Raw genomic sequence first — 14,977 nt, 5'->3', positions numbered from 1 at the left:
GGGCAAAAAGAAGTGACTTTGGTCACAGAACCGCTCAGTTTTCATCCCTGCCTTGCATGATGTCAGAATTTCACCAGCTCTCTGGTTACCGGATGATCTCCAAGAGCAAATGAGGCTGAAATACAGCATTAAAAAATAAATAAATAAAAGGCAAAAGAGGGGAAAAAAGGCGTAAGAGAAACCCATAGCCACATCTGCCTGGTCATCTGCTGCTTTATCACCTCTGACGAGGGAACACAAGTCATTCCTCATTGCTAAATCATTACAAATCAGCTATAACAGTACCACAACCAAGTTCCACAATTAACTGCTCCTGCAGCATATCAATCCATTAAGCCCCACACAGCTGTGCTACCTTGGCAGTGTGGCTACAGGGAAAAACACACCATCCCCATGCCTCCCGCGCCAAAAGCCAGGCCGCCCATATCAGGCGTGCGGGGGCGGGCGGAGGCCGGCACCTCGGCAGGGAAACCGAGCTCCGAGCCGGTCCCAGCACCAACCCGGGGTTTCCCCAGGCTCTCCTTCGCTGCCCCCGGTCCCACTCTGTTCCACCGCCCCCTTCGCAGATTTAAAAGGCTGCTGACTTCTCAATTAAAGAAAAAAAAAAAAATATATATATAATCAGCTTGAACAGCATCGCTGTTCCCGTGCCGGAATGGAAATCCAAGAGGATACGCTGAAGCAGGGAAGAGCATCAGAGGTTCCTCCATGAAAACAAAGGCTATAAAAAGGACAAATATGGTTTTAAAGAGAAAACGCTGGTACACAACCAGATGCCTGGACTGCCAGCCACGGCAGAGGTTCGGTGGCACACACAGCCACGCGTCACACCTCAACCACCCCCAGAACGTTTTAGCCCCCGCAGGCAGCGGGACCGACCCGCACCGGAGTCCTCCCCGACTTTCCCACCCCGGAGAAAACGGGCTTTTTCCTCACCTTATTTTTAGAGGCACAAAGCACCCTGTACACAACACATGACATGATGTAACCATCAACACGGCCGTGCCCCAAACCAGTTCAAAATATAATGGTCAGTCAAAACAAATAAAAAACCTGCAGTTCCTCCCATATCCTGACCGGTTTCATGGAAAACTACAGTTTGTCATTCAAGTGCATTTTACATAACAGGGACCAAAATCTATGGAGTGCCTGCCTTCCGCTCCACCTGGACACAAATTTAAGGAGAGGAGAGATGACACCTCGGTTTGGAAGGTGGGTCTGATTTTTGGGGAGAAAATAACTTTAGTTCCCAATATATTTAGCTGCTTTATTTTTCCTCCTACATGACTCCCATTTATACCCCAAATGATGGAAATTTCTCTGTAATCAAGCACTAGAAGATGCTAATCCCGTGATGGAAGTAAACACGCGTAGGGATCACAGAAAACATTTCAGGATAGCCCGACTCTTCCAGCTTGTTTTGGGGTAAATTATTCTGGATCGGCAGGGGCGATTTGAAATAAATAAAATACAAAATACGCGGCTGGAAAGTAAACAGAGGGAAATGGTTTTGGAGCTCGAAGCCACCTGGAAAATAACGCTATTGTGCACCCCGGGAGCAGGGAGAGCACCCGGTGACACGGCTCCCGCCGGTGACAGCCCACCGGGATTACCGGCACCGCTCCGCTCCTATTTTCCAGGCGGATTTGGGGCCGCGGGACCTGCTCCCTCCACGCGTTTTGCAAGCTTTGAGGTTATGCAATTAAATTTTTTTTTTCTGTTTACTTTTAAAACTTCGCGTGTGCCCCCCCCACCCCAGCCCCCCTTTCCCACCAGGTTAGGGAATAGTGCCCCCCCCCCCCCTTCCTCCCTCCCTCCCGTCCCTTCCCCTCCCCGGGGGCAGCGGCCACGTGAGAGGCCCCGACCCGACCCTGCGGGACCCCCGGGGACGGAATTTCAATTTAAAGTGGCGCCGCCGCCCCCCCGCCCGCGCCGCCCCCCCCCCCCGCCCCGGGGAGCCGCAGCACCGGGGGCGGCGGGCGGGGGGGTGCGGGGCGGCTCTCCCGCCGCGACTCCCGCACTTTCCGCCGCACCGGGGAGGGGAAGGGCAGGGAAGGGGGGGCTCAGAGAAGTTGGGGCGCGGCGGCGGCGGGGCCCGGCGGGGCGCGGCGGCTCTAACAAAGGGGCGGCGGGGGAGGCGCGGCGGGCGCGGGGCGGCGGGCGCGGGGCGAGCGGCACCTACCACGTGACGAGCGGCGAGCGCGGTCCGGGCGGGCTCGGCCGCGGCGAAACGGGCGCAGTTCGCAAACAAACCAAGCGGGCCCCCCCGGGACGAGGGGCGGCAGCCGCGGCGCCGCCACCCCCGGCGCCCCCCCCGCCCGCCCCGGCGGAACGGGGGATGGGCTCGCCCGTCTCCCTCGGCGGCCGCAGTGCTGGGGGTGGGGGGGGAGGGGGGGAGCGGGGCCCCCCCGCCCCCGGGTCGGAGCGCTGGGGCGGAGCGGGCGCTGCGGCGCTTCTCGTCGGCGCGCCCGGTCCCCCCCTGCTCCGGGCGAGCGCGGCGGCGGCGCGGCTCGAAAATGGCGGCCGGGCTCCTTCCCTGCCCTCCCCCTCCCGTCAGCCGGAGAATGCACCGGGGGGAAGGAGGAGGAGGACGGGGAGGAGGCGGGGGGGCGGGGGGGCGCCGCCGCAGCGCCCCCGGCGGCCGCGCCGCGCAGCGCAACCCGCGCCCGCCCGCAGCCGGGGGGCCCCGCCGAGCGCCCGCCGCGGCCGCGCGGAGGAGCTGCAGTGCGGGAGGGGAGGGGAAGGGGAGGGGAAGGGGAGGGGCGGGCACCGGCACCGCCGCCGCCGCCGGGGAGGGAGGGAGGGAGGGCAAGGGGAGGGAGGGGCGGACCCGCCGCCTTTTGTCCGCCCGCCGCGGCCCCGCCGTTGCGGAAGGTTGCGCTCCCCGCCGGACACCGCCAGGGGGAGCCCGCGGCGGCGCGCGGGGCACGGCGGGAGTTGGAGTCCGCCCGCCCCCGCGCCGGGGGACACGCAGGACACAGCGCTGCAGGAACGCCTCTGTTTGTTTTAACCGTTTCCCGCCCAAAATGCACAGCGCTGCCCGCTCTTCCACCGCAAACCCGCTCCCGGGAAAAATGAAAAAAACCCAACTTTCGCCGTTTAAGTGTTTCCCCCCAAAACCGCACGTCACGCTCGCCCGTCTCCACCCGCAGCCCCGGCAGCTCCCTGCTGGCTCGTCTAGCATCGCTCCTGCCACAGTCCCCAGCTTTATTCCCAGAAAATCTGCCCAAGGGCTCCACGACCCCCAGCGCCCCGGCCGGGCGCGGGGATGTCCGTGCGGAACACGGGTGCCGGGGCTCTCCCTGCTCCCGCAGCTCCGAACAGGGCTTTGGGACGGTGTCCGGGGGACACGCAGGGCTGGCAGCCTCGGGAGCGTGTCTGCAGCCCGGCAAAGAGGGTTCCTCCTACTGGCCCCCGGATCCTTCCCCCTCCTCACAAGCTCCGTCACGCAGCGCACACCAAGAGCAGGAAAGGATTCGTTTGGGACTGCAGAAACCATGTCACCCCTTTGACCTTCACTTTGGCCACTTGCAGGCGGGTGACACTGACTGTCCCCCGGCACAGACAGAGCCCACGCCTCCACCTGCCCCCGGCACTCTCGGAGTGCCTCAAACCCGGCTCCAAATTCCTGCCAGGCAAAGGCACTTCCCTGCTCTGGCGGCAGTTTGGGGCTGGATCTCTCTCAGCCAGAACACCGCTCTGCTGCCTCTACAGCAGGAATGCAGCTCTGCCAAGAAGAAAGTGCTTTAGACCATCATTTGCCTGCAAAGGGAAAAAGGTACAGCAGTGCCAGCTGTGTTCACCGTCACAGAGGAGAACCTGCTCCTGCACTTAGAGAAAAACAAAACCTGTCCTGCTCGACTGCAGAGTTAGGTAAGCAGGAATCCTCTTTCCATATGGACAATCCTGGCCTGGATTATGCAGCACACACAGACAAGTTTATTTCCTCCTCTTGCTTCAATCCCAGCACCACACAAGGTGGTACAATACCACACAAGCAGTTGCAGAACACCCCGAGCTGGAAGGGACCCATAACGATCAGAGTCCAACTCCCAGCCCTGCACAGGAATCCCACCACGTGCCTGAGCAATGCTCCCTTCCTCTAAAAAGCATTTGGAGATACAGAGTTAAGACACTACCATTGCTCTTTAAAATCCAACATATTGCTTAACAAATCACACCATGGCACCGTCATTACAGCTGCGTTTTTTGGGTCAGGAAATTCACATTTCATCATTTTTCTAAGGGTGTGTGCGACCACCTGGGCTTGCAGTCAGAGCCACCCCAGAGGTCTCTGCTGACCACACAAATGCTCAAAACGTAGCTCATACCTAAGTGTTTTTCCAAGAAAAATATCCAACTAAGGACAGCAGTGAGACCAATGCTGGTTTTTATGCCCTAGCAGGGAGCTGCAGACAACCAGTTCTGCTCCTGTGCTGTCCCTTGCAGTCCCAGCTGTCCCCTTCCTGATGGCCATTCCATCCCCACTCACCAGTTACCCCAGGCTCAGCACTCTCATGCAGTACCTTAAAAAAAAAAATGAGCATAGAGACCTTGAACAGTCAGTGATGAAACAGTGCCAAGCAGGACAGCAGGGCAGTGTGTTATCAGCAGCCCCACATGCAGCAGCGAACAGGGGGCACACAGTGAACACAATCTATTCTTAAGGGTAACAAAATTACCATTTCTGAAAGACAATTGCACGAGGAATTCAGCAGCTTCACACTTCTCCTGATCTCCTCAGAAGCAGAAAGCAGAAGTAGCAACAAATGTGGTTTTGTACTGGAACAGAAGAGTGAGGACAATCTGTTGTGGAGGAAGTTAAAAGAAATTCCTGTGCAATAACGTTTCTGATCTTTTCATTCTGCAGTGCAGGATTTTTTGCTGAGGCACAGGCCAAGAGCCCAGATTTCTACCTTCCATTCCAGTACAGGTCTGGATCTTCCTGCAGCACAGACACAGCTGCAGCTTCCATCGTCCAGCCTGATCTGGAGATGATATAGCAAAAATTGCCATGCAGTCTAAAATAACACAACTTTGGCCTCTGACATGTACCTCCCATGGCCCTGCCAGTCTCAAGTTTCCCACTCAAAACTGTGCCACAGCTGGTCACCTGGCCACTCCTGGACCAGCCACCTGTCCCTCACACAGGACGCTCCTGATCTTGAGATGCCCCACGTGAACAAGAGCAGCTCTCCCCAGTGAATCCCCATTTTTACAGCATCATCCTTTGAATTGTCCTCTTCTGCAGAGCATCCAGAACACTCAAACCACAGTATCTGGTGAGGACTGTGTACCCAGCTACTCACACTTAATTGTTACCTCATCTTTCCACCTATTCATCCTCATTACTTGCTCTGATTGAACCTGCCTCAGAAATTTAAGTCTCTATACAATAAGTATATGCACATCTGCACATAAAATAACTTTTAAGTGCTATTATTTATGACTTTTGAGCCTAAAAACATGCTATTCCAGTTTGGGAAACATCCTGAATGCAGGAAAGGTGGATGGACACTGAGTAAGTGATGAGACTCCCTACAGATACAACCACAACTTTTGCATCTTCATTTGCAACTTCACCCTAACAAAAAGCAGTGAACTCAACTGTCAGTGGCCCCAAAAGCTTCAGATGATGCAAAACATTTCTGGTTTAAAGCTAAATATGGATAAGCTGTAGCGGCAAGAGATCTTTGCAGTAATCACTGCTCTCCTGACAATCTTCTTCACCAGAATGATGGCAAGGAAGGCCCTCCTTAGCTACGACAGACACAGCATGTCCCAGGCAGCTCACTGAAAATGCCCACTAAATGGGAAAGAAAAAGGGCAAAGTCCTTAAAAAGCAGAAAATAGAAGCACATGAAGGCAAACAGCACAGAGGCTGGTAGAACTCAGCAACCCCTCCCTGATGAGGCAGGTACCTGTTCAACTAATGTATCCTAAGGCGAGCTACAAACCTGGATCTTCCTTGGGGGATTTCTGGACCAGTGGAGTTTTAGTTTGCTTGATAAGAACAGGAAATGAATGTGCTACTCGCAAAGAGCTGAGTGATCAGTGTAAGTTCAACTGCTTGTCTGAAACTCCCTTGATGATTTAGGTGGAGCCATTTGATACAGACATTCAGAATTCCAAAGACAACATGGAATCCCAGAATGGTTTGGGTGGGAAGGGACCTTCAAGACCATCCATGGGCAGGGACACCTTCCACTGTCCCAGGCTGCTCCAAGCCCTGTCCCAGCCTGGCCTTGGACCCTTGCAGGGATCCAGGAGCAGCCACAGCTGCTCTGGGCACCCTGTGCCAGGGCCTGCCCACCCTCCCAGGGAACAATTTCTTCCAAATACCCAATCTAAACCTACTCTCTGTTAGTTTAAAGCCATTCCCTTTCCCTGTCATTCCAAGCCCTTGTTGTTTGTTTTCATACTGGAGTATGTTACTCCACAGACCATGGGTACCTCTCAAAGTCACCCAGGTCACTCAAGGACAGCCAGGTGAGGGGGAAAATTATTTAAAATACTGTGAAGTCAAGGGGCTTTGTTACTGTGACAACAAGTATTAAGATACTTTGAATTAATTAAGATTTCTATGTACACTTTCCACTGTGAAATGTAGTTCCATGGCTTCCATAGGGATGTGAGCCCAGGGAATGTTGGACTATTTCACGTAGGTAACAAACTTCACCCCAGTGTGTTTGAGCCCCTGCCAAAGGCATTGGTCCCATCGTGCCAAAAAGTTCTCAAATCCTCCCTGCTGTTGCATCAGACCAAAGCACATTGCACAGAAGAAGAAGCAGCTTCACAGAGTCCTGGTGGGAACTTCTACTTGTACCAGCTTGGGGAGCACAGAGAAGCAGTTCCCAAGAACCATGTCTGGCTGAGCACTCACGATAAACCACCCTGAATTTTTAAGCTGTTACTCCAGCTGGGGACTGATAGCTGGATACCAGCACAGGCTGAGAGGGAAGCTGGGTTTATACCTGCTGCACAACTCAACCCTTTCTCCCTCTTCCAGTTGGAAAGTCTTGATCTACTTTCCTTTATCCACAAGCCATGACTAAGTCTCACAGAACATCTTCATAGATTCAATCTGCACCAAATCCTGCACCTCACGCTCCCTGTGTGAGTCAGCAGTGAACCCAAGACTCCCAAATCCAGCCTCCCATCACTGCTGGCCCTAGAGGGAGAGGGGACACCCCCTGCCACACTAACACCAACTTTAAAAGTCCCTGTTTGTTGATTCACATTGCAGTCCTCTTTTTTATGTGACTTTACCCATATCCACTACAAGAATTAGTTCCCATTTCTGCTGTAGGGCACTTGGAACAATTCTATTGCTGTTTGGATTTCCAGACATGGGGGAAAGATTACCATGCTATTGGTAGCTGCTTATAAATCAGTTTAATCCCACACTGGAGCAGCATCTTAACCAGACTGAATCATAGCTAATAACCAGGATATTAGATTATTTATTCCTGTGTCCCTGGTGAAGAGTCACTCAGCATCTTGTGATCAGGGCTGTGCTCTGAGACCCTCTGTTCCAGAGATAACCCAACCTGCAGGTCTGAGCCCAGAATGTCAGGGCTTCATGCAAATTCCTCAGTCCCAGACAGATCCACCTGCCTTCACGCCCTCGGCAGCACAGCCAGAAATCAGAACTGAGAGGTGAAAAAGTCCTGTCTCTACTTGCTCCTATTAACAATACTTCCTATGACAAGTCCAGCACAGGAGGATCAGAGCCCAGGCAACCACAGGGAAATGGCAACGGGAAGGAGAAGGCAACGAGTCCCCGTTCTGCAACCACAGCGCAGCCAGGGCTGGAGCAGCACAGGCTGCATTTCCCTGGGAAGGACCAGGCAGGGCTTCCTGCTCCTCTGCTCCCACAAACCTCCCGCCCCTCTGAGGAGCTCCAGGTAATGAGCTCTATAAAACTTAAGGGCTATAATTGAGTTGGTCTCTTCTGTGACAATAAAACATTGCAAACTGTGACAATACCAGGTGCTAGAGCTTGAGCACAAGTGGGGGATACCGGTGAGAACAGCCCTCAGGTCCTAGCAGAGCTGTAAAGCAATTCGACTCGTGACACACTCAACACACTCCAAAAAACAACATCCAGCAAGATCCTCACCACCAGAAGCAAACGCCCCTCAGCAATGGCCGGACACTCCCTCTGTGCCCCACCAGCACACACAGGCACTGCTCCTTCCAGCTCATGGGAAGCAGAAACGATCCAGTGTCATCCTCCCATATGCCCTTCCCTGCCCTGCTCCATCAGGGACACCCTGCAGTGCCCTCCCAAAGCTGGGGCACCTCCCACAGCTTCCCCAGCCAGGACACCAAACCAGCACCATCTCCCCATCCCACAAGGGCTGCAGCTCTCTTAAATTTTACTGGGTTTTCTCCTCCCAAGTTTTCCAGGCTGCAGCATGAGCCTAGGAGCTGGCATTTGGGATCAGGACAAATGTCCTGTTAGGTGGGACATTCATGGGGCTAACACCCCAGTGCCTACGTGGGTGACCGGCTCCACACAGCCTCGCATCAAACCCCAACACATCAGCACGTGGCACTTTGGAAATAAAGACCAGTCTGCAGAGAAGTTATCTCCGAATTCGCACCCATGTCAGCAGGAGCTGTAGGAACACAGATTTCCAAGGTATTTCGTGATAACCTCCAAAACCCACAACAGGGAGTTTTAACTCCATTTTTTAAAGCCCACAAAACAACTCACTGTTATTCTGTGTACAAAGACCCAGAGCTCTGCTACTGTGTTGGCCAACTGGAGATCAAATACCACAGCAGATTTGTATAAGGTCAGTGTGAAGGGACTGAGATAAGATTTTTGGTTTTCCCATTACAAGAGAATTTGTCTAAACTCAGCCTCAATAATTGGCCTACAGTTAGGTTGCTATGGCTCATAGATTTATGAAGAGAGGGAAATATCCTTCCCTTCAGCAATTCCCTTCAGGTTTTATGCAGCTGCACAGAATTCAATTCCTGTACCTGAGTGTTTAGGACACAATTTTAATGTGTAATAACATTAGCAAGGCAAGAGGTCACTTTTCTAAAGAAGCACCAGCAAACCCCTGCCAGGCTCCACTCCAGACCCAGAAGCACCACGGCTGCCTCACACATGGGGAAACCAGAGGGATGGAAATGTGAGCAGGAAACTCCAGCTTTAGACCTTTGGTTTTCACAGGACAAAGCCAAGACCCCTCTGACAGGTGTACACAAAACTCTTTGGGTACTATAAATACATCTATAAACCAGATCATATCAGCAAATTAAAAAGACCTTATGGTGCAAACCTGGAGTTTAAGTATGAACACAACAAAGGGAGGAAAAAAAATAGATCTTTCTTTTTCTGGGCAAGTCATGCCTTGATGTCTTGATGCTGCTGCACGCAAGGGTTCACCTGTAAATACACACACGTGCTCCCGAAAGGTGCCTCCACGTCTCTTCACTACATGCATTGGAATGGCTTTGGAGAGAGAAACACCCTGTACACACGGGATGAATCCACACTTCCAGCCATAATCCCAAACCTCCATTTTAAAGTTCTGCATGAGCCAAGAAACTACGTGCAGGGCTCCAGCCTCATCCTGCACGGCCAGGAACCAACCCAGCACCTGCCAAGGCACCTAAGCACACCCGACCCGGCCGGCGCTGGGGACGGAGGGCCCCGGGCGCCCTGGCCAGCGGGGCAGACGGGACGTACCTTGCCGGGCATCTTGGCCAGGCCCATCCTCACACCTGCGCTCCAGGTGGGCAGCCGGCGGCACGGGGACGGCCTCCGGATCCTACCAGCCTCCGCCGACGCCGGGCGGGATGGAAGTTTCTTATTTATTTACTCGAGGAGGTAGGAAAATCCAGGAGCTGGAGAGAGAAAGGGCTGTCACAAGGGGGCCCTGCCACCCCCTCCCACCGTTACCTCCATCCCGCCCCGGGCGGGCCGGCGGGGCCGGGCCCGGCAGCGCTCGCAGCGCGGCCCGGGGGCGCGGGGGCCGCCCCCCACCCCCGATCCTGCTCCAAGCCCCCTGGGCCCGGCCTCGCTTCCCCGGGCTAAAATGGAGGCGCGGGGCGGCGGGCGGGGGGGGTCCCCGCTCTGCACGGAGCCGGCCGGGCCCGGCCCCCCGGGGCAGCGCGGCGGAGCTCTCCCGCAGCCCCGGGCCCGGCGCCCACTGCGACCCTGCCCTCGACCCCCAACTCCCGGGCGGCAGGAGCCGCCCGCCTCCCCCCCCCCCCCCCCAGCCCCGCTGCGGCCCGGCCCCCGCAGCCAAGTTGCGGAACGGCGCGGCCGCGGGGCCGGGGCCGGCGCTGCCCGCGGACAAGGGGGCGGCGACCCCCGGGCCGTGCGCGGCCCCCCCCGTGCCCCCCGCCCGCACCGCGCCCGCTTCTACCTGCGCCGCTCCGCCGCCTTCAAGCGGGGACCTTCCGCCCTCCCCCGCGCCCATTGGCTGGGCGCGGGGCATGGGCGCGCCCCATTGGCTGCGGGCGCGTCAATCAGCGCCGGGGGGGCGGGGCGGGCGGTGATTGATGCGGTGCCGCCGCTCGGCCCCTGCCCCGCGCCCCCCGCGCCGCCCCCCCCCGCGCCCCCCGCCCGCCGCCCTCCGCCCCGGGACCCCTCCCGCCCCCGGCACGGGCCCTAATGGGGGGTCCCGGGAGCGCCGCCGCCCCCCGGGGCAGCCGCGGGTCCGGCCGGGCCGCGGGAGCGGGGGGCGGCGGGGGCGGCCCCGGGTGCGGGGCGGAGGACGGGCGGGGGGGGGGGGGGACGGACACACGGGGCGCCGGTGTCCCGCAGGTGGCACCGGGGCAGGAGCCGGGGGACGCGCGGGGCGTCCCGCGGGCCGCAGGCCACTCCTGCCCCGTGCGGGGCGCGGGTCCCGCAGCGGGGAGGGACCTGCCGGGGGACCGGGAGGTGCCGCCGGGACACCGAGCCCCGGCCCGGGGGACGGGGGCTGCGGTCCCGCCGGGGACACCGGGCCCTGTCCCACGGATGGCACCAGGCCCCTGTCCCACAGGTGACGCAGGGCCCGTGTCCCCCGCGCGGCCCTGGGCCCGTGTCCCGTCGCTGCCGCAGGTCCCTGGCCCACGGGTGGCACCAGGGCTCCGTCCCACAGGGGCCGCTGGGGCAGCGGCGGGGCCAGCAGTGCTGCCCCGTGTCCTCACAGCCGTGGCCGTGCCGGGCTGTCCCCAAGCTGTACTGTGGTCCCCAAGGAACCCAACCCACAGGACTCACCAGCAGCTCCCTCGGTCCCTTGGGAGCCACACACTGCCGAAGTCAGGGTCACCCCAGTGTCATCTTCTGCTCCTAGACACAGAAGACTCTTGCAATGGCTTCTCCTGCCCACTGATGTGGGGCACGGCCATGAAGCTCTTCCTCTGCTGCCACTCTTTTTTTAAAATTGTCTTTTAGTTCTTATCCCACTCACAGGACAGGTTTAATTCAAATAAAAGACTCAGCTCCCTGTCCCACAGGCCAAAAAGCAGGTGAGCTCCCTCACTTCTGCCTGCTGGTCCTCCTGTGCAATGAGAGTTGCTGTTTCCCTTTGGGACAGCGGAGCTGGGGAGAGGATCACAGAATCATGGAATGGTTTGTGCAGGAAGGGACCTCAAAGCCCATCTTGTTCTACTCCGTCCCATGGGCAGGGACACATTTCCACCATCCCAGGTTGCTCCCAGCCCTGTCCAGCCTTGGACACTTGCAGGGATGGAGTAACCACAGCTTCTCTGGGCAACCTATGCCAGGGCCTCGCCAAACTCTTGAGTAAAGAATTTCCTCCTAACATCTAATCTGAATCTCTCTCAGGTTAACATGGTTCCCTCTCTTGTTATGTCACTACCTGCCTGTGTAAGACATTACTCTCCCTCTTTTTTTCTAAGCCCCTTTCAGCACTTGGAAAGATGTTTGAGATGCTCCAATTACACTGTCAGAGATGGATCAGGATGGCCCACACAGAGCAGCTGCATTCCCCGTCCTCACACAGACACTGTCCCTGCTCTCCTTGCCCAGGGAAGGTGAAACAATCAGGTTGTTTTTCCTGGTTATCCAGGAAAATCCAGACTATGACCTTATTCTGCAGGTGACAAAGTGTCTAAAAGCACTGAGTGCATGAGCTGCTCACCCAGCACAATGGGACTGAGGAGAAATACCTGCCAGAGACTTTCCTAAATCTGTTGAGACACAGGAGAATCCAAAAGAGGCAGAAAGTAGCTATTAATCCTCTTCTCTCCCTAAGCTCGTTTCGCAAATGTCCTGGCAACAAAGGATTTCTGTTGTTTCACACACGTGGACACAAAGTGCTGGATTTGGGAATGGGAGATTTTTAACTTAACAAAGATTTCAAGAAAGGAACACGTGGCTCCTTTCTGGATGTGGTTTTCTGGAGTAGTTTGGATGGAACTGATCTTTGAAACTGTTTCTGGTACTTCCCTTCTTGGTACCATCAGGATTTTTGAAAGCCTTCCCTCCTTTAAGGCTGAGTAAAACAGTCTGGGCCAGGAGAGCAGGTCCCAGATGAGAACAGGTCAGAACATGACGGGGGGGGAGGGGGCAGGACCCCCAAACACTGATGGATGGACCAGAAATGCAGCCAGAGCCATAGAAGGGGCATTTGGGCACCTCTCCTCTGCCCCATTTCCTCCTGCATGGATTGTTCTGGTCCAGCATTGCTGATCCATGGAATTGCTCCATGACTGCCCAGCTGGAGGTAAGGACACAGAGGCTGGGGAGGCGTTTGCTGTGGGGGTCCAGGGAAGGGTCTGAGTCCTCTCCTGTCCCTGCTCACCCAAGAACATCTCCCAGCAGTTCTACAGCAGCTGGACCCAAACTAACTGGGAAATCTGGTGCTCCACAAACACAGATTTGAAAAGAAGATTGGCAAAAGCAAGGAAAGTTTTCTTTTCTGTGTTAATGGAATTTTAAACCTTGCTCCCTCGAGGATCAGGAATACAGGGCTCCCTGCCTTATAAAAACCCTGTTCTGCTCCATTAAAAATGAAAAGCAGCTCCTGCTCACAGACCAGCTCTCACTCAAAACAAAGTCACAGACTTGGACAGAGGGACAGAAAATAAGATGCTGTTGCAGTAACAAAGTCAGTGGTGAGCAACAGAACAGAGTGCAAACCTCATTAAGATGCAGGTATTCATAAACAGCTCCTGGTGTTCATCACACAGCTGCAATTCAGCGCTAGAACAATGGATAAATCCAACTTCATCACTGCTTTGCCTTTCTCTGGAGGCATCTAAAGCTCAGCCTGCCCCAAACAAAGCCCGGGTTCACCACTAGGCAGAGCCCAGCTCCGTGCAGCTTCATCACCCAATTCCAGCCCACACGGAAAGGCCGCAAGGAGACACAGGAAGAACAACTCAGCTCTCACTGCGGGGCGGGAACTCAGTGACCAAGAGTTGCACTACGAGACACAGGAATAAATGTCCAGGAGTAAAAGAACCATGGGAGAAAATAGGGGGAAGCAATTAGGAAAGGGTTCACCTCAGTGTTGCTTGTACAGCCAAACTCGGCTCTCAAAAGTTACTGGATTAGGTTGGGCAAAACGAGTGGTAAAAGGTTCAATCCAAGATGACCACATGCAGCAGGAGGAATTCCTGCACAGCCACGAGCCTTCCTGGAAAGCTTTTCCGCCAGGCCTGGAAGCATAAGAGACTAATAATTAATTTCTCTGCTGAGCAACAACAGCTGCAGCCACAGGGTGGGGACCTGCTACGGAAAGCAGGAAAAAATGAAAATAAAACTCACCTGCTCTATACCCAAAAACTTCTTGAATATCCTGTCACTGGAGGATGGAAGGTGAGGATGAGCAGCAACAGCTTCTCTGGGCAGCCTGTGCCAGGGCCTCACCAGGAAGGTTTCTCCCCACTATCCCATCCATCCCTGCCCTCTGGCAGTGGGAAGCCATGCACCCTCTGTCCTGTCCCTCCATCCCTGGTCCCCAGTCCCTGCAAGGGGCTCTGAGCTCTCCCTGGAGCCTTCTCCTCTCCAGATGAGCACTCCCAGCTCTCCCAGAGGGGCTCCAGCCCTGGAACAGCTCCGTGGCCTCGTCAGCTCCACATCCTTACACCTGGTGTCACACCAGTGTCACATCTCCCACCTCACCCAAAATTCCAGCCAGGATCTTGCAGCCCACCTGGGAAGCACAGGACAGAACCCCAAGGTGTCCCTAAACCTTTCCCAACCTCTGTCACTTGCCCAACTCCTGAAGGACAAATCCCACCCCTGACCCAAAGCACCCAGGGGTAAGCCTGCTTTTAAAAGTAATTTATTTGGATTTTCCACATCCTTTCATGAATTGCAAATATATTAACAGAAAAGACTTTTTTTCCCCTAGGACTGTACAATTTTTGAAATTAAAAAAAAAAAATCAAGAAAAGGAAAAAAAAGACAAATTACATTGTTTCAATGCAAATAGTAACACCACACCCACACTTTGCATTCTTCCATAGTTTTGTTGTAACAAAATGACAGTTCCCTAATTCTCATTAGTGAACACTTGCTCTCACCTGCCTGCCAGTGCCTCCATGCTTGGCCTCCTCCTCTCTGTCCTTCCTCAAAGAGCCAAATTTTAGTATTCCAATACTAATTTTGTGTTTCTCCTTAGAACGTAAAATAGCAGCATGGGCTAAATGTGACCCTAGATTCTCGGGGAAAAAAGAAAACACCTTTAAGGTAGGATGAACATATAAAGCCAGGAATGCTTTTATGTATTAAGTCTTCCAAATAGCACAAACATCCTTTGAACAGCCCAGCTGAGTTAAGAGCTTTTTCCCAGGGGCTGAGAGTTTTGCTGTGGTTTTCAGGGAACAAAGGAAAAGGAAAAAAGCCCCCTCAATTCCTGGATCTCTGGTCCCCACATGAACAACATTTATTATGGAAAAGTAAATAGCACCTACTTCCTCCTGCTTTTGTTTAGAAAATATGCTGGGAACCAAAAGGAAGCCAATTAACATGGCAATTAGTGGCATTCCACAA

General features: G+C 55.0%; 1 protein-coding gene across 5 annotated transcripts in view; it reads right to left on the bottom strand.

Moving 5' to 3' along the window:
- The window catches only part of KANSL1 (KAT8 regulatory NSL complex subunit 1), an 81,581-nt gene extending 71,173 nt beyond the window's left edge, over nt 1-10,408 (bottom strand). For 3 of the 5 annotated variants that reach the window (XM_068996284.1, XM_068996281.1, XM_068996285.1), the window contains exon 1: nt 9,710-10,162. The gene's annotated coding sequence lies outside the window, so the exon portion shown is untranslated. Of the gene's footprint in view, nt 1-2,182; nt 2,307-9,709; nt 10,163-10,391 lie in introns of those variants that run through there. The other 2 variants (XM_068996282.1, XM_068996283.1) reach the window with 2 other exon arrangements.
- Nucleotides 10,409-14,977: the final 4,569 nt, after the last annotated feature.

The sequence above is a fragment of the Aphelocoma coerulescens genome, chromosome 27 (assembly GCF_041296385.1).
Source record: "Aphelocoma coerulescens isolate FSJ_1873_10779 chromosome 27, UR_Acoe_1.0, whole genome shotgun sequence".
Taxonomy (NCBI): Eukaryota; Metazoa; Chordata; class Aves; order Passeriformes; family Corvidae; genus Aphelocoma; species Aphelocoma coerulescens.
The sequence above is the reverse complement of the archived record's forward strand: the minus strand, read 5'-3'. Positions and strand labels throughout refer to the sequence as shown.